The sequence below is a fragment of the Falco biarmicus genome, chromosome 10 (genome assembly GCF_023638135.1).
Source record: "Falco biarmicus isolate bFalBia1 chromosome 10, bFalBia1.pri, whole genome shotgun sequence".
NCBI lineage: Eukaryota > Metazoa > Chordata > Aves > Falconiformes > Falconidae > Falco > Falco biarmicus.
In genome coordinates, this window is record NC_079297.1 from 25,178,642 (window position 1) to 25,199,222 (window position 20,581).

Sequence of the window (20,581 nt, forward strand, 5' to 3'; positions counted from 1 at the left end):
TAAATTCCTGTGGATCTATTTTATGTTTTTTGTGCTGAGCCAAAGCTAACAGAGATGAGATTTCATTGTGCTTTTGTTTTTATCTTCACACTTCACTATAGGTTAGAGTAACTGGAACTAAGACAACTTTACTTCTAGAGAAGTAAAAGAAATCTGTTCTGGAAGCAGAAAGAAATAACTAAACTCACGTTTTCCCAATTATCCGAAACATTTTTCTATTGTATTTATTGAATTTGATCAAATCTCTTTACAAAATTCAAAAGAGATTTGCTACTTTGGCAGGAAATGAAAGTCAACAGTTGAAACGAACATAAAATCTAACCCTTATAAAAAATTAACCTGACATAAATGCATTTGAAAGTGACCATAGTTCAGTTCCCCTTAGCATTGTTGTTAACATTAGAGCCAAATAAGTGTAAACTGACTGTTCAAAAATAAAGTTTTGCAGCAACAAAAAAAAAAAATTGTCTGAAGGGCAACTGAAATTCAGACCTTTAGAAATTTTTTTAAATTATTATTATTATTGTACAATGGCTATATTCAACCTTATTTTAGAGATCTGACGGTCCTTGATAGCAACCTATACAGCACACACTATCACACTGCTGGCTTTAGTGGGGTGGACAAGAAAGTGATCTAATTGAGGTTATGAATACTGCATACTGACCTTATTGTGTGGATTTATTGCTTCAATTGATTTATAGCTTGACTTTTGAAGATTAATCCATTGCAATCAATGAGAATTAAACATATAAAAACTTTTTTAAAATGTCAGTCTCTACAGCATCCTGCTGAGCCTAGCATATCAGTTTTGGTGTAGATGGCCAAGATAAGGACCCAGGTCATCAACTGCAGTTTTAAATAATTTTCTTTCTCTAGAGATAAGTATATTCTTAAAGGTGTGCTTTGGAAAGCCATTTGAAACATTCATTCATCAAAGTTTTCTCAGAAATTTTTATTGTCTATGTTGTTGTCATAAGTTTCTAAGTCCCTGATAGGACAAATTGTAATTACTCATTCCTTTCTCTCTTACTCACCCTCACTACAGCAGCTACAGACTACTACTTTTAGTTTATGAACATTTGAGAACTTTGGTCACAAAGGAAGGTGTACATATGGGATTGTCATGGTTTACACCCAGCCAGCAACTAAGTACCATGCAGCCACTCACTCACACCCCCCCCACCCCCGTCAGGTAGGGAGGAGAACCGGGGGAAAAGGTAACACTCATGGGTTGAGACAAGAACAATTAAATAATTGAAATAAAATGTAACAATAATAACGATAACAATTGTAATGAAAAGGAGAGAGGAATAAAACTCAAAAGAAAAAAAAAAGCGATGCACAATACAATTGCTTCACATCCACTGACTGATGCCCAGCAGTGATCAGCCCACCCTGGCCAGCTCCCCCCAGTTTCTGTACTGAGCATGATGCTCTGTCGTATAGAATATCCATCCCTCTGGTCAGTTCAGGTCAGCTGCCCTGGCTGTGTCCCCTCCCAGTCTCTTGTGTCCCTCCAGCCTTCTCGCTGGCAGGGCCTGAGAAACTGAAAAGTCCTTGACTTAGTATAAACACTACATAGCAACAACTAAAAACATCAGTGTGTTATCAACATTGTTCTCACACCAAATCCAAACCACAGCACTGCACCAGCTACTGAAAAGTACATTAACTTTAACCCAGCCAAAACCAGGACAGGGATACTGTTGGATGGGTAGATAGGCAATTCTGTCAGACGACAGAAATTAAAGGCCTTGCTTAACTTCTGTTAGGTGATTTTAATTTATATACCTTCATTTCCAATATACAGAAAGGCAGAGAGCTAGGCTTTAGCTCAGTTCAGTCGCTGGAGACTGCCCAAACTCCGGTGTCATACACGTTTACAATAGGAAGCCGCAGTCACAAACACGGTTAGAAGGCAGTCCTGTGGTTATCAACTCACACATACTGTGGCAAATTAGTGGCATTTTCTTCAAATCCCAGAAAGGGGAATATAAGGGTCTCTGACCTAGTTGTTTCATTCCAGAAGACTAGCAAGAATTGCAATGGGATCAAACAGCTGCATCCTCAGACCAGGCAAAATGAAGACTAACCCATGTATCATTCATTACGTGACAGTGTTAGAGAAATCCAAAGGTCCACGTGACAGTACAGCCAAACTCAGAGATTTAAATGAACCTTACAAGTTATTTTAATTATTTGAGCTATTACATCAATTTTTAGTTTATGTTCATTTTGATAGCTAATTGTTTTTGCATATTTGTCACAGGGTGGAAGATACAGGAAAATACCTAATATAACACTGGGATGCTTACATTAGACATCCCTGATGAGTCATAGCTCAGACTCAGTAAAACATTTGTCCCAGAATTTTTTGTCTCTGAAGTCTGGATAAAATATACAAAATAACATATATTTTATATAATAACCAATAAAACTAGATCCAAATAATGCTCAAGGTCTGAATTAATGATGAAAAGAAATTCATCACTATTCTTATCTTGACTTATTTAACCAACTCACAGCAAAGATTTATAATCTTAATCTTGATTTAAGTTGTTAATCATGAGTGTATAAACTGTCCTACAAAACTGGTGACGTGACAATATCTAATTTGAGCAAGATTTGACAAATTAATTAAACTTCATAATAAAAAATACCCCATGGGTTTAAAATTATCCAAAGAGATAAAAGCAGGTTAGATAAAAACTACAGTTATGATGAATTTTCCTCATTGTTATAACTTTTACAATTAAAAATAAGAAATTAAACATTTACAACATACCCACCAAAACACCATGATGCTTAGTCTTGTTTTGAGCCTTTTAGAGCACTATAAAATTTTATAACAGCTCCCAGTCCGCTCTTACGCTAAACAATAAAGGCTGTTGGGGTATGTACCAAAGCACAAAAATTCACGAGTCCACCAGTCACACCTATATGCATCTCAAATTCCTTTAAAAGGGACAAACTAATTACTTGTGCTAGGTTCCGTATACAAAGCCAAGGTTGCAATTTGTCATAAGAATTCACAGCAACTTGTTTAAAAGCCTAAAACGCGTTGCAGATGGAAGACCCCATTTGTCTTCACATTTCTGGAATTATTGCAAAATAATCTCTCTCGAGCTAGGAAGACAACTGAAGTTATGCTTTGTGGATGCTGTATTCATAGGAATAAATGCTATTTCACAACAATTTGCTTTTAGGTTGGAAGGTTCCTTGGGTTGGTAGAGGAAGTAATGGAGACAACACTGATTTTGCAATTCTTTTTTTAGCTTGGTATTGGAGCAAAAGACGTTGTAAAAAAGGTAATATATTTGTTTCACTGTTAGAAAGCTGTTGTAGTGTAATTCTGTCAGCTTTAATTCCTTGAACTAAGTTGTGCATTGCCCCCCATTCCTCCCGACTCAGAGCGCTGCCCAGAATGCATCAGACACTCACCCATTTCTATACTTTGTCAGCTGAAAATTGCTCCTTATCTTTGTTTCCTCTGCTCCTAACGGCACTAGAAAGAGGCTCTCAAACCAGACAGTAGCAATGAGAGCAATCCGTGGTTCTGTGAAGTCGCTGCCAAAGTCTTCTATGTTATTATTAATGAACATGTTCATTACTAATAACGAACACGCTACTATATGCCGAAAGGTCTTTGCAGAAAACCCTACGAGGCTGGGAAATTTCAACAGCTGGTGACATTTTTTAGCCTATATATAACCCTTGTGTATTACAAATGAAAAGCTGACATTTTAATCTATAATGAATTCATGACTGCAGTTATAGTAACTATATATACGGAAAAAGAATTGATATCCTTCCAGACCCCCCCACGTCTGTAGTGTCACCTGCCACCGAGGGTTTCGCAGTCTCGTTCCTGGCAGCCAGCACTAGGTGGGGACAGTGACTCACACAACGCTTCTAACAGGCGCTTTCTAGCTCTTGGACCGCAGCTACTGCCAGCTAACATTATTTCATTTTTTATTCAGCTTATTACAGATCGCAGGATTACCATTGTTGGGGGGAGGTTTACCATTTGTCTTAAAGAAAGTGAAATAAAATTACTCACACTTTGAGTGGCTAGCAGGTCTCCCTGGGTCTCTTCCACACACCTGTATGCCTATGGAAATCACAAAACTCAAGGCAAACTCTAAACGCAGTATTTCCAGAGTTTTCTTTCCAGCCTTCATATGGGCGAAAAGCATTTAGTAACAGTAACTCTGATCATATTTTTTGAGCCATAAAAAAAAATCCTTAATTTTCAAACAGGAAATTTACATTTTTGAAATTTAGGGGTTTGAGCTCGATTAAATCAAGCCTTTAGGGAAGCGAGGATTCTTTTGAAATTGCTGGGGGGAAAAAAAAGAAATAAATCCATACATGTTATATATTGACTCCACGTGGGGAAAATAAGCTGAGCCTACCATGGAATATTCAATTGTGCTTAGGACAGTCTCCTAGTTAAGAGCTAGAGAGAGTTCTCACACACCAGCCAGGAACTAGTATTGATATCACACATCCCATCTCTTTCTTTAACCTCATACGAACTAGTTTTGAACAGTGAAGGGACATTAAAAGAGAAAAGCCAACAGGGAAAGATAACTGCATACAACTAAACTACTGCCAGGAGAGCGCTTTGCAGATATTTGGGGTTAAAATTTCAGAAGTGACTAGTGATTTTAGAAGGTATATGGCACCAGTGGGAGACAGCATGTCATTAGCAGAAAGTAACGACACAATAGAGGCTGCAAATCTGACATGTTTGAATCCTAAAAGGTTAAACCCCAGGCATACAGTAAGCCCTTTTATTTAGGCTGCTGTTTAAGACAAAAGCAGCTGGAGTTCTTGTGCTGGTGTACTGTCTCCCTATTGTCTGAGAGATGGGACCTCCTGGCAGTGACGTTGTTTTGATTTCAAAACCATTTAAACACACTGAACTGGAGTGTGGGCTAATTTCCCAATGGCAATCCAACTTCAAATTTTGAATTTGGCTGAGCCTAGCTGTAGCTGACTGCAGCCTGTGCAGCCACGTTGGGACAATACACCCAAAAGGCTCCTCTCAAAAACATCTGCTCCAGTTAGCAGAGCCATAGTAGGCGTTTGGCAGATTTCACTATGAGACTGCTGACGTTTGATGGCAAACTGGCTGGAATTAATAGAGCCTGGGCCGATTTCTTTGGGTTTGTTTGCACTACTGCATCGCTCGAAAAGAAAAAGAAGAGAAATATTGATTATCACTGTGCTGGTAGAGGCTGTTCATGACTTTTGCTCACCAGCGAGAAGGGCGAATTGGCTTCACCTAATTGAGACTCCAAGGCATGCAGTTCTCTCTAAGAAGTGAATGTACTAAAAGTTGCTGAATGATGTGACAGACAGCACACCTAAACTAAGAAAACGCAGGATAATTTTTCAAGCAAGCAAGATAGCATTTCTCAGAGAACACGATGCAGTGGTCTACAGCTGTCCTACAGCTTTTGCCTAGTCAAAGGGGAGAGAGAGTTGGGCAGGCTACTCGAGGGTCAGAAAGTTGGTGGCTGAGGTTAGTTCATATACATTGACCTCCCTGGTAATCATTCAGTAGAATTATCTATAATATAATTTACTACTGGAAGTAAGGAGCTTCTATCATTAATATGGTCTTCCATCTGATTCCATCTAAGTACTCATAGCTTAATCGGGATTACGAGTTTTTCTGGCTATTTTTGAAGTGAGAAGTCTCGTAACAGTATTGATGATTTTTTTCTTTCTTTAAAAATTATTATCAGTACTGACAGCTAACCTGAAAATAAATGCCTAAGTGTACCTGATCATATGAAATGGACCAAAGAGGACTTCTGAAGATCCTAGTCAGTACACGGAGGATTTGTATTTATAGTTTGTGATGCATACCAAAAGAAAATCCAGGCTATCCTTCCAGAATATTTTTCCATGGTTTTATTTCAGTCTTCAGTGCCTGGCAAATAAAAAACAACAACAAAATCTAGCTTTTCCTCTTGGTTCCATTTTTTTCAAGGACTCATTCATATCTGTCATATTTCACGTAATTAGACTATTACTACTAAAAATCTTGAATCTAGTTCTGCTCTTCTAGGGGGGAAGCGTTACAGACTGAGTAGCTTGGGGGAAACAAGCAAGTACCTATTCACCCACCCACCTGTACCAAATGGTTTGTTACAGTTGAGCAGCTACGGCGTCTGTTTATAATTTGCAGTGATTTTGCATCGCCAGAGTCCTTGTTAGGCTGGGTAGTTTGTGTTTGTCTTTTTTTAACCTGTTTCTGAGTTACGGCCATTCCTGATGCACTCACAGTACCTTCTCCTTTACTTCCTTTTCAAATAGGAGGAGGTAATTACGTGCAATCTGTCTTCCTGATAGTAATAAACTTCTACAAGCCGTGCTGGGTACATATACTCCCAGTAGCCAGGGGAAAGGGGGATAAAAGACCATCAGAGAATCTGTGATAGGATATGAAGAGTATCAGGGTAACCACATGCTTTGGGACTTGATTTGGGTGACAGTAGAATGAATTTCAGAACAGTATTTTTTCCCCTTAGTAATTTGAGCTTAAGCACTCTGAATAAAACGTGGATATGCCTGTTTGGTAGAATGGCCTCTTTTAAAGCCAGCTGTGAAATAACTACTTCAAAAAAACCTAAACAAAACCCACTTCTATATTTTCTGAGAAGGTTTACCTCACATGGGGATAGTAGCATGAATTTCTTTTTCTGTGGAAAGGCAGGCATGAAATAAAGCATTAAAAATACAAGCTTTTAAGGTATAAAAAAGTCTTCTATCAAGAATTACATTCCTTCAAATGCCACAATGAAGCAAGCTGCACTGCAGTATATAATTTGAATATGATACTGTCTATAATCCTTTTGTGAACTCAAAGTAGCCCAATCTCCACGTCTTTAATAAACACATGAAAAAAATTAACAGATTAGGACTTACTGCCAAGGACAAGTGAGGGGTTTTTTTCAGTTATTCAGCTTGCACTCAGCAGTGCACATTTTTTTCTTTTTCCACCCTTAGTTTCTTTGTGTTTAATACAGACTAAAGGTTTCAAACCTTGGTATTTAAAGTTGCACTCAGTTCCATCGTGAAGAGTAATCAGATCTTCAAAGACTCTTTAGTGCGGAGCCTAGAAGACATCAGGAACTGTAGGTGCTCTGGAAAAATCCAGTCACTTTTTGTATTAGGCTTGAAAAGATAGTCTGAGAAATCCAAGCTGAAATAAACCCATTCATCAAAATTATATGCTATGCTTAATATTTGTGAAATATAGCAGTTGCATGAAATCGGATGGAAATGAATACTTCCCTTCAGCTTGGAAGCCATGGTATTTTTCACATACCCAGAATTATGCTACTTATAAATATCTCTCTAAATAGACTTGAATAATAAGGCATTCTGGACTCTGCATGCAGGGGTTGAGGGAGAACAAAAGGAAAAAAATATTCCTTTCCCTTTTACCTATAAAGAAAATCTTTAGGACAGGCCATAGCTTTTGAGATCTTCCTGTTATTTCTTGCCATAGCTGTGAGTTAAACTCCACTGAGAAATCCCGTATAGCTGAGGGAGAGACACTGCATTAGGCTGCAGGTCTGTAAGTGATACGTGGTATCCTCAAAGCTGCCCCGAACGGTACAGCTCTGCGGGTACCCGCTGGGGATGGCATCCCTGCTTTGCTGGGGATGGTGGGATGGCATCCCTGCTTTGCTGGGGATGGTGGGATGGCATCCCTGCTTTGCTGGGGAAGGCAGACAAGCCTGGTGTGTGGCTTTGTCCCGTTTTCCATTTCTAAGGTCGGGGTGGAGAGGCAACCTGAAGTGGTGATGCCATACCCACTCCTGTAAGGTTGAAAGGAGGTATCAAACAGCGAGAGCTGACAGTGTGGAAAACAAACTCAGCACACAGAATCTCAGGGAACTGTCTGGGCGTGCAGACAGTCTCAAGTAAACTGTGTGGCACATCTGCTATCCATGCACCACTTATGTGCTACTCACATACTCCTCCTAACAGTCATGTTCCTGCTCCCAGTCTCAGTTTCCTCCACACGCACTTATTCCTTCATGCTGCGTATAGTCTAAACTGTTTCTTTCTCATAAATTATCTCCAGGTTGCATATGTAGCCACTTGTTGATATCAATCAATTAAGAGTTAAATGTAGCAGCAGGAATATAGTAAAGGACAGAAGCATGATCGGACAGCGCATAGGCATGAGGGCAAAGGAACCGCATGAGGGCGGTTGTTACACAGTGGAGTAAAAGAGAAGCACCAGTATGCCAAATAGACCAGTGGGGACAAAAGCAGCCTAAATGCTCAACTGAAATATATGAAAAATAGGGATACAATAACAGTGCCAACACTGACAAGCATCTACATGAACAGTGTAAAGGATGGTAATCTCAGTCCTCCAGTATGGTGCTAAATGGCCATCCATATGCCCCCTACAACCCCCCCAAACCACAGCAAAAGGCACCCAATCAGCATTCACACCTATGCTATCAGATACTGCTCAGGCCTTCAACAGCCACGTATCACGATCCCACACAGTATCATTTACAGCATATAAATACAACTAACTCACAAAACTACAACTACCTTACATTTTACATTTTCAGAAAGTAAATAATGCATAACCTTACTGAAATTCTTGCTGAACTGAAATCATTGGCAAAACTCCCACTGATTTCAGTGCAACTAGGATTTGAATCATGGGCTTCAACAATACAAGACAAAACCCATAAAATATATTATTCTACCTGTAAGTAGAACTGTTGTTCTGCATTTAACATAGTTGCAAAAAGTCAGAAGAGTTCTGTCAAATGACAGTACGGTGTACTTTAATGTACATTACATACATTTTTTAATATACTGGCACAGTAAATGGTATGGAAGGTAAGGCATGTGAAATATAGTGGGGGCTTGTCCCTGAAGACTTACATACACAACTACTGCCAGATCCCACTAAACAGAAAAAAAAATTAAAAAGAAAAAATAAATTAACCTACAATGTTTATTGCACTAATGTTCAAAGCTCTCCAGTGCAGGCATAATAAATGGCTTTTAAAATCTCTCCTTCCAGTTCAGACTCAGACTGCATTGCTGAAATACTGCATTCCAGCCCCTGAAGATCTAATGCACTGTGGCTGACCTATTACAGATGATTATAAATTGGCGAAGTCCTTGTGTTGCTATAATTTTCTAGAGATTGCTTCTTAAAGCCAGAAGGTGGGGGGAAAAAAAAGAAGAAAAAAAAAAAAAAAAGTGTAAACTACTATTTCTTCTGTCTGTGCCGGATTTAGCTCAGTTAGAAATACAAAGTTGGAGCCATAACCAGGGTACACAATTTATTTACTCTCCCATGTGAAATTAACACCACAAGGAAGCAAAAGCATGTTTAGGTCTATAAAATAAAATTACAAGAGGGGCTGCATTCCATGCTGCCTACTCTTGGGAGCTTTTGCAATTTTTCTACAATACCTATGCTTCAGTTACACATATATGAAATGGGGAAAATTATTTCCTGCCTTTGAAAAGATGAAAAATTCATCAAGGATTGTGAGATCCTATTGTAAGAGCAATGCCATGCAAATATGTAGTGTAGAAAACTAAAAAAAAATAAATACATTGCAGATAAAACTACAAAGTTTGCAGTTCTGAATTGTTACTACTTTATTTTGGTTGGGCAAATTACTTGCAGGATTAGAGTGTGTTTGAAAATTAATAGCAATGTTCTTTTGTTTCATTTTATGCAGTTCTGGAGACCAAAGGAGCCTCAGGAATTAATTGTAGCCTTCTAATAAACACAATGATGTAATGACGTATTTAACATTACTGTTTTTTGTTTGATTCCAAATAAATTGCAGATTTTTTTCTGATGTGATACTAAAACAATTACCATTTTGAAAAAAGGATAATTAATGTACAATTTTTTCACATTAGATCATATATCTCTAAAGAGTGCCCACAGATTTGATGGTCTTCAGCTGCTGTGTATTTATTTTTCATTTTTTCTAGTGATGTACCGCCCCATCAGTGCTGACATTTAAATGAGTGAGTATTCAACACAAATGTGATCATTTGTATAGCATCCAATGCGGCACCATACTGAGATGATTGCTTCTGGGAGCCATCCATGGGTTCTCGAATAGGGGGGAAAAGCCAGGCAAAATTTTATCAATTTACATTTTTCTGTGATTAATTTTTATGCAAATAAGGGCCCGACCGTGCTCCCATCTCACCTGAATCATGCGGATCATCAAAGACAAATTGAGCATCACTTATTTAAAAAATAGGCTTTAAACTACTCTACAGCTGTGTTGGAAAATGCTAAGAGCAGGGCATGAACTTTTCTAATGTAACAGGAATAGATAAGAAAATGCTTCTTTTTGCATTTTTGTCCACACTGTGATAAACATGAATCTTAACAAAATCCTAAAAATTGCCTTTGTTTTATATTCCTTATGCCCTTGTAAACATTTGACTATGGGAATGCTACATAAGGGGATTTTTCCAATTTCAGAATACAAACAAATGTACTTGCAAAAATATATTGCTTGGTGATGAAAAAAAAATGTATTGGTTAGCATACCTAAAGTACATAGTTTATTTACATTTTTAGATAGAATTCAAGAAATCATCTGGTGGTATACTATAGTGGAAAGGGCCTTACATAAACAATCATAATGTTAGAGTGAAAGCTGTTAAGACACACAAATATGTAAGTTCTGTTTACAAATTAATACGTTCTTCCTTATTGTACATATCTGTATATATCTATATGTATGTGCCTGCCTATCATAAAATTGGAAATTTAGAGTTTGTTAAACAACAGGCTTTTAAAAGTCATTGAGGATTAGCAGGTTACACTAATGGAAAATTTAAAATGGTTGATGCTAATAATGAAAAGAATAAACATGAAAAACTAATCTCGTTATTTACAATTTATATTTCTCTTCCTTTAGGAAAGCAACAAAACTGTTTCTTTATGGCAGTAAGAAACAAGGCAATGTTATCAGCCACAACTGCAATTTTTATAGCTGTAAGACAAACAGCAGTCAGAAATATGAACAATTGTCCCTCTAATTTGCACTTGAAATTTGTATCCAGGTCTAAGAACGCGTTCTCACGAAAAGCATTCTCTCATAAAGAAGCTGAATTTTGAAAAGGCAGTTTCTCTTCAGAATTATGTTCTGAACATTGTAATATGTAATGTCAGTTCAGAGACTCATTTTACAAGTCTTTCCATAAATCGATATCCTTAAAGCTAATCTCAGAGGAGTAAATGTGATGTGTAATGGAGAAAAGACAGTCTTTATCAGTTAGAGTTTGAAAAAAAAAAAAAAGGCCCAGGTACCAGACGATCTTATGGCATTAAAGATGTCCCCTTATGTGTTCTACATAAGAAAACTGTAATTTTATAGGTTTGATTATCCCACAATTTAATGAGTTTAAACTGTACAGTTGAATGTACATTATTTCATATCCAAATAGAATATGTTTGCACACACGTGGACATGATCAATTTTATGCTCAGACCTTCCCCTTTGATCCTGAAGTCCCATATCGCATGCTAAACCACTGACATATGGGTGACATCAGGACTGTATCAAAGCAAACAGGAGTCCTGATACTGTTCTAAATAAATCCAGCCCTCCTTCCAGCCTCCAGCCAGGAACGCCACAACTGATGCTCTTAAATACCCCAGACAATATGTGACCCATCGTTTCTGATGTTTATATATTCATCCCTTTCTCTCCCCCAGTTATGACTCTTGAGAAAAACTGTACTGCGGTGTTTGGATCATACCTAACACCTTGACTACATAAATGACACAATTCAGCTATTAAAAAGAAAAATATCGTGAAAACTAAAATATTAGGAGTGAAGGCAGTGAATTTTTCTTTTTATCAGGAAGAAGTCTTTTTAAAAAAGAGTGCTGAAGAAAACCAAGCTAAAGACAGCAAAACCTGTTTAAAATATTACAAGCTCAAGTGACCTACTTGGAATCCAGCTAAATGGAACCAAGGTTAAATAGTTGCCATTCACTGTCTTTCAACAAGCTTTAGCATCTTCTATAGAAAGTAACCTCTAAGATTGCATTAATACAGAAATACAATAAGAGATCTATCAAGTCTGCCTTCTCTATATCACAGCTTTATATATATTACCCCGTGTCACAGATATCCATATAATTTCTCACACGCTGTAGTCATGATGTCCTACTGGAATAGTTCTGCTATTATATTAAGTAATATATGAAAAAGTACTATGTAGCAGCTTACAATGAGGCTTCTGAATCAAGCAAAAACATTAAAAGCGATATCCTGGTGCTTAAATCCAAATACTTACCACAATAATCTCATAGGATATAAGAGAGGCATAAAAAGATTATTTTACCAGCCACCGGCACACATTCTAGGATGGAAAATATCAGTTGTTTAATAGCTTATGATCATACTGCACATATTTTAGGGCAAGGAGTGGAAGGATTAGAAAGCACAATGTATGCATTTCTTTCCTCACAAAGACCATGTGCAGGTACTTCACTTGCCATGGGAATGTAAAACAGCACTAAAACCAAACGAAAATAACCATTTATATAACATAAACATCTGTATTCCTAGTTACCACAAAACGTGCAGAACAGAAAAAAAGCAAAATGTTGTCAGCCTACTAATTTCAGCTGAAGAAAACTATATGTATCCTTTAATTTAAAACAAGCTAGTGATGTATATAAAAGGGATGATATATATATACACATACAGAGATTTCCTGTACACATACATAAGAATTACAAGGTCCCTTTTTGGCAGTCTAGGAAGTGAATGAGGAACGGCTAACAGGTACACCAAGGCAAACTGCTGGCCTCCTCAGGGCTGTCAGCTGAGGGGATTCCAACAGGTTGAGGTGCAGTTTAATGTCAAAGACAATTGCCACTCTAACATAGATGACCTGGCGTGTCCCTCACAGCAGCACACTGGTACCCCTCAGCTCAGAGCGATCGTCTCAGCAGCATGAGCATGAGGGGACAACCAGATTCCAAGCGCAGGGACCAAGCTTAGAAAAATACAAACACTTTTCTAATAGTACAAGAAGGCAGAGGAATTATGAAAAATAATTAAAAAGAGAAAAAAAAATAAGAAAATGATCAAAGCAATACTGTTGCTGTGACACATCCCTTCTTCCAGAAGTCAGGTGGCAAGTTGCTGCATTTTTGCTGCGGAGGTAGCAGCCTTTGGCATTAGTCCCATGTACCGAAACCACAATGCTCAGAGGGAAACGCTGCATGGAAGGCAACAGACTTTTGTTTCTGGGTAGGAGCGTAGTGACCCAGAAGCAGAGGACTGAACTTCAATGTCCTTAAAATATCTCTTACTGTGGTGGATGCTCAGAAAGATTTCTTTTGCTGAGGTTTTATGCTCAGAAAAAAATATGGGTGTTATGGAAAGGAAAGATTTTGGAACTAAACGTACAGTATTTGATGGAGAAAATAAACAGGAACAACTTGGAAATGGAACTTTATGAATCTAGACAAAAATATATATTTCCATGTAATTCTTACTGACATAGATATTTGGTTAAACTTTCTTTTTTTCTCCTTTGACATACTTTCGTGAATCCCTGTTGCTATTATCTGGAATCTTAAATGTTTTCTTCGGTGAAGTTACTAATATTTGACAGATATCGTATATACAGATATTACCATGGGCTCAGCTAAGATAACGAGGTGAAAATAATGAGGGATGGCTGTCGCTGCTAGAAGATGAGATTTGTCAGAGTACTTTTGTACTGTGCAAGTGACTTCTTTGTTTAGTACTCACACTGCACAATTATGAAAAGGATCATCATACTTTTGTTCATAATTTTCAGATTAAATGGAGGAAATGTTATTTTGAAACATTCTATACAACCATAAATTAAATGCTTAGTTATGTTTTCAGATTGCCTAATTCCCATCCCTTCCTCCTCCATCCTCCCCCTCCCCATTTTTGACCTTTGAAAAACAGAATCAGATGGATTGTAATCAAAATATAAATTTGAATTCTTCCTAGCTACCGTAAGCTAAATAACTGGGTTTTAGATACATCTAGAACCCAACTATAGTTCAAGTTCTTTAGTCAACTGCACCTGATCTGAACTGACCTTTGTATTCCTGATAACAAGCACTTCCACAAGCCTCTTCATGATGGTGTTCTGTCTAGTCCTCTGGATTCTCCAAATGCACACTGTCAGCTCGAGCTCGAAGTGATATTACTTAATTTACACCAGCATGCTTCAGTTTCCTTACATACTATTGACAGCCATATTTTAATGGATAAGAAAGTATTCTTACCCCACCAAAAAGGAATAGATCCAAGAACAAAAAAGAGAGGGGGAAGATAACTGAGAAAAAAAAGTGTTTACTTATGAAAACATTTTTTGGTAACTGAGAAGAAATATATCCCTGCCTATGGCAGGTGAGTTGGTACTAAATGAAATTCAAGGTTCCTTGCAACCTGATCCATTCTACAATTCATTCTTTATTTCTTTATTATTGACCATGAATCACAGAATGACAGAATGCCTGAGGTTGGGAAGGACCTCTGGAGGTCACCTTGTCCAACTCCCCTGCTCAAGCAGGGCCACCTGCAGCCAGCTGCCCAGAATTGTGCCCAGGTGGTTTTTGAATGTCTCCAAGGACAGAGACTCCACAACCTCTCCAGGCAGCCTGTGCCAGTGCTCAGTCAGCCTCACAGCAAGAGAGTATTTCCTTCTGTTTAGAGAGGACCTCCTGTGTTCCAGTTTGTGCCCATTGCCTCTTGCCCTGTCCCTGGGCACCGGTGAAGAGAGCCTGGCTCTATCTTCTTTACACCCTCCCTTCAAATATTTGTACACATCAATGAGGTCTCCTCCTTAGCCTTCTCTTCTCCAGGCTGCACAGCCCCAGCTCTTGGCTTCTTCTTATAGAAGGGATGCTCCGGTCCCTTAATCATCTTAGCAAGTGATGAAGTGTATACTCTTGGATTCCACGTTACAGTCCAAATAGTCTTGGAAATAATAAAAATAAAATACGGACAATTTAGTATACTAGAAAGATAAATTCAGCCTAATTTATGCAGACATCTGTACTCACTGCTAGGCTCCAAGTTAAGAAATACAGATTCTGTTTCTTGCTAGCCTTTAACACATCATTTAATACCTCTGTGCCTCCGTTTTCCTCTTTGTAAAAATAAAGTACTACTTTGATTTCTAAGTTCTTTGCAAAAATAGAGTGAAAAGTTCCATTGAAAGCTAAGTATTACTGTCAAAATATCAGGAAGATAAAATTAATATTCATAATATGACAGAAATATTTTCTTTGAAATGAAGGAGACATGCTAATAAAAAGCAAAGAGCGCTGTGACTGTATTTAAAAATGGAGTGATATTGAGAAGGAATGTCAGGGAAAGTAGACATTTATCATTTTCTACATGTTTACTTCTAACTATATAATCACATATAATCATTTTGCCCAGAAAGTACATACTATAAAATACTGGTATGATAATCTCTAAAGAAAGTCATATTAAAAAAAGAAAAAAAAAAAAAAAAAAAAAGAGGGAGAATCATTTAATTAGTCCAGAGGAAACCACACACAACTGAGTTTTAATATTTCTTCTTTTTCCATTTAGTGAGCCAAAGGGATGTTCCTACTACTGACAGCATCCTTGAAGAGCTAGGCTGCCATGACAAATGGCAGAGTATTGCAGGATTTATATATGGATTGTTTCTATTCAGTGGTTTTGGGGGTTTGGTTTTGGTTTTTTGTGCAGGTTTTTTTTTTGTTTGTTTGTTTTAAATATTGTCTCCCTGTGCTCATCTGCTTTGCTTTGCCTTAGATGCACTTTTTCCCTCTGTTTAATTTTTTTTAGTTCTGCTCTCTCTTCTTTCACTCAGATCTTGATAACTGAATTTAAAGCACACCCTAGTTCAAGGTTAACTTCTGAACCCATCAGGGCTGAGTTTTGCAGCAACAAGTACTGGAAAAAGTTATTCTAAGAGCAAGATCCATAGAGGCACTTATTGCAGCCTCCCAGCTAAATAAGTCTTTAAACCTCCCCCCAGTGATGCAGATGTGCTGGTGCCTGTCAGCCACCGGCATTGCATTGGTGTTTTTGCAGTGGACCCTGGTTATTATGGAAGCAGGAGGCTCCTGGTTATTATCAAATCATTCATACACAAACAGATACATTCAGACTCTGCATTTCAGTGGCCATATGCTGTTTTATAACCCTTCAGAGCACATATGGATCAATTTTGGCATCAGCGTTTCATCTCCCCTGGAAATCTGTATTACCAAGAACAGGAAATAACCTGATCTCTCCAATTAGTTATTGGGCAACAGAATACAGAACGTTATTGCAATTTGTCCTATCCAAAGCCTGTATCAAGTAGCTCATCTTCTATTTGCAGTGATACAAAAGATGTTTGGAATCATGACTAATTTAATTTACAAAGTTCTAATAACTTCACATACACCAAGAACATTCAGATTTAATTGTTTTGATAAACCACTACTTAGTACATACCATATTTAAAGCTTTGCTTTCCATAAAGCGATAGCCCAGTGGGCTACCTATAGTATGAATAACATTTACATTACAGATACTGATTTCTTGAATGAAGAACGAGATCTTCATTACAAGCTATGAAAAAAAATCTTGTTACCTAAGGAGGCTGTGTTTTCAATTTAAAACCAAAAAGCCTAAAAATGTAAAAATATGGAAATAACCTATACCATTCATTTAAATGTCATCTGTGATCAAACGTAGGAATGCATGTGCATATTTAAAATAAGAATCTTAGATATATTTTTAAAAGTGTACCCATTGAATGGGGAGAAAAGAAGTCTGGGTGCTTCCTTGCACTTCTTCAAAATTTCCCTCAGTGTTGATAATATTGCCCTGATGTTCTGTTTCCCAAGCAGCTGAGGTCCTCACCCATATGTGCTAATAATCAATGCTCTGCTGATGAACATCACTGAATTGCCGTCTGCCTGGTACTGTATAATCTAAAAAAACAAACCCCTCAAAAACAAAAACAAGAAACAAAACACAGCAGTGCAGTTGCATAATGTACAGGATGGGCAGTTCTGTTTAACAGAACATTTGCCCATGTGTGTCTTCAGATCAACAGCCAGCAGAACTGAATTCATTTTCTCTACGTATTCAATCCTTTTCATCCTCCTTCGTGACTTTTAGCCAAGATGACAAAAGAGGCCATAAATTTATCAGTCCTTGAAGACTATAAGAACCACAAAGAATTATCTGAGTGCTATACAAGATAAGATGAACAGCAATTTGAAATAAAGAATGTCAAAATGCAGCATAAATCTTTAAAAAAAAAATAATGTCCTGGCAATGAAATCTAATGACTGTTTAGGAAACTCTCAAGGAAAGTGTGTAAGGCTTTACAGGATAAGGATAAGGCCACAGAAACTAAACTAGAATACAGGCATTAGGGAGATGAACAGATTGAAGAAGCAATACCTCTCCATCCCTGAAGCAAGTGATCAGACACGTCAGCACTGTTCCTGGTGTTACCGAGAGCTCTGTATCTCCTACTTGTCCAGTGCAAGCTATATTAAGACCACCAAATCCATTCCATATATTTAGCAGAGCCAAATTTAGAAGAATAAACCTTCAGTCATTGCCAAAGTAATCAAGATTAAATTGCTTTTCTTTTACATCTGGCTTTACCTCATAACACAATCAAAAGACAGAAAAATCTGCCGCTACTTCAGTAATCCTCAGGGTTCCACGCATCGGGATCCATTCTTCCAGAACATCTAGTGTGAATCTTCTGTCCATTTAGCAGTATAGGAGAGGCAGGAGATCACAAGCTGTTATTTGGAATCTTATTTTGTCTAATCACAAAGCCACATTTGTCTAACCAGTCTGCTACCAGTGCCACAATTCAGAACACAGCAAGAAGTCAGGACAGATTAAAACTCTGCCAAGTTTCCCACCAACTTGAGATAAGTCTTGGCTCCCACATGCCTAAGCCGCCTTTTGAAAACACTTGTTAAGTTCTGAGGACCTTGGCAAATGTCACCTACTATCTTAAAAGGACAAACTTCTTAATTGTATTATTCTTCTATAATTACTTAATCTGATATTTACATAGTGCCATCTAGCAATCTGTTTGTTTTAGCTACGACACCTCAAAAATCTAGCTTAACTCACCCCAAAACTCTAAGCAAAAAGTCTAGCTCAGATCAGCCCTCAGATAAAAAATGAATACTAGATAATAAAGTTAGAAATAACATCATGACATATCTTAATCTGGACAACAGATTTTCAAAACAGCACAGTTGCTTTGGCGTTACTTATACAAACCCAATGGCCCAGTCAAATGAGAACAGAAAGTAAGAGAAAGTACCTAAATCATGGGTGATGTAGTGTTAACAGGAAAAAGTGAAACAGTACAATATGGCAGAAATATTATTTTCTTTTTCGTGTAAGCCTCATTACTCTTAATGATGAGGATAAGGTCTTCAAAATTCTGATATTTAGGGACTACCATAGCAACACTTTGATCCATCAAGTCCCACTGCTGATGGTGGTTGTTGCAAAAGAAATTCAGCTACATGTGATTAGAGAACGATTTGCCTCTCCAGAAAGTTTTCTCCCATCTTTGTTAGTTAGGGATGGTTTATGTCTTGAATGATGATTTGTGTCACACCAAGATACTGTTCACCTTTTTTATAAATTTTAAGCATTATCACAACGCACAGCTTTTATTGATATTTTACATTAAAAAAAGAAAAGGTGCTGCTGCAAGAGACTCAAATCTACAGCAATAGATCAAATCCTTCTAAAAATCCAGAGTATGTCTCCTAATCTCACGCCAACATACCACAAGTAACACCTCTGTGAGGAATTAATTGTGACACTCTATGAAGATCAAAATCAACCCTAGGAATGTCCATACATATTTACTTGCTAACTTTATAAAATCCTAGTCTTAATATGTGAAACAGGCATTCAAATACTTAAAGCTCTCTTTTACTTCTGTTCCTTTTTTTTCTTGAGGTTTGTTTCACGAAGCCCTCTCTGAGTAGCATTCAGTGATCACAACGTGTGGTAGTTACTTAAAGCATGTAAATCCTCATACGACTAAGTATACTCTTACGTGGGGCAATGAAGTCTCTTGAGCAGGAGCCTAAAGAAGCACGATCACCACGGCTCTCCCATGAACACGGACTCTGCCAGCAGAAATATTGATTATTCAGATTTACAGCTGGGGCTAACTTTCCCAAAAATCTGTGTCCTTGGTGGAATGTGGGAGAAAAAAAAAAAAAAAAAAAAAAAAAAAAGGATGTCAACACTTTATTCTCAGTAGGTAAAAAGCTATTTCATCTTGAAAAAGAAGCATGACAAACACTAGCAAACTCTTTTGCGGTTTAAAAACTCCTGTCTGTGCACATTACTCTTTCGGGGGGGAGGGGGGGGGGGGTTTGGAAATCTCTGTTTTGCTCTGAACACAAGGCTGCAACTAATTACAAGAAGAGACAGATGCTGAGTAGCCTTAAGGCTTTCCCTGCCACCACAGTGAGTCTGTGCACTAGTCAACAAGCAGGTAGTGAGTGAACTCAAATGTTATCTGACAAGGCAGCAGATCCCATCACCTAGGGTTAGAATACAGACAAGCAACTCCATGTTCAAAAGTAAAGACAGAAAAATTTCAAGCAGATTGTTTCTGACAGAAATCATATCACAGCCGCACTTTCTGACAAAGTCTGTGCGAATGAAACTATACACTTTCTGTTTCCCATCTTTCCCTTTAAGAAACAGCCGGCGTTTCAAAGGTACATCGAAGGTGACAGCTCAGTGCACAATGGTTAGCAAGTTCTTCTGTGCTTGTTTTCTTTGCAGAGGTATTAGGAAACCGCTACTCCTAATCTATGGGGTAGCAGAAGATTTTCCCACTTTTTTTCCGATCATTGCTTCCTGAACACTTCCAACTGGCTCATAGATGCGAGCTGTCAGTTTTGCAACAGATAACTGTGCCATGAAGAAGCTTCGTGTGGAAGCTTTAGTTGCATCACCCTAAAAAGGAAAGTTAGCACAAATACAAAACCTGGCTAGAACTGCCCATATTATTTCCACTGCAAGACAAACAGCATTTCCTAGGAAATGCCCCAGCTGAATCTTAGCAGAGAATTTGGTTATTAGCTTTGAAACAGAATTTTTGCCCTTCCAATACCATCACCGTGACCTCCAAGTTAAAGGCAGTCATATGCATTTTTGAGTGTTTCAAATCTCTGCAAAGTAACAGATTTTAACAGGTTTTTTAGCTTTCCACCCCAAAAGGATTGAATTGATCTAGATTGATTTGGCTGTTTCCCTGTGAGTAATGTCAAAACAAGACAGGAGAAATATAGTGTTCAATGGAGCACACCAGATTTTATGTACACAGGTTCTAGCAGGGCTGGGGATTTTGATCTGCAAGCTGGGCATTTGCTCCCAATGGCCCGTGAAAACCCCTGGGGAAGTTTTGGGGCTTTACTGACTAGCATTACAAATACCACTTTCTTTTGCTGAAGACTAGTATTTTC

At 37.9% G+C, this 20,581-nt stretch overlaps 1 long non-coding RNA gene across 3 annotated transcripts in view; it reads right to left on the bottom strand.

Moving 5' to 3' along the window:
• Positions 1-20,581, bottom strand: part of LOC130156125 (uncharacterized) — a 178,221-nt gene that overhangs the window by 17,547 nt on the left and 140,093 nt on the right. The gene's annotated exons all lie outside the window — the stretch shown is intronic.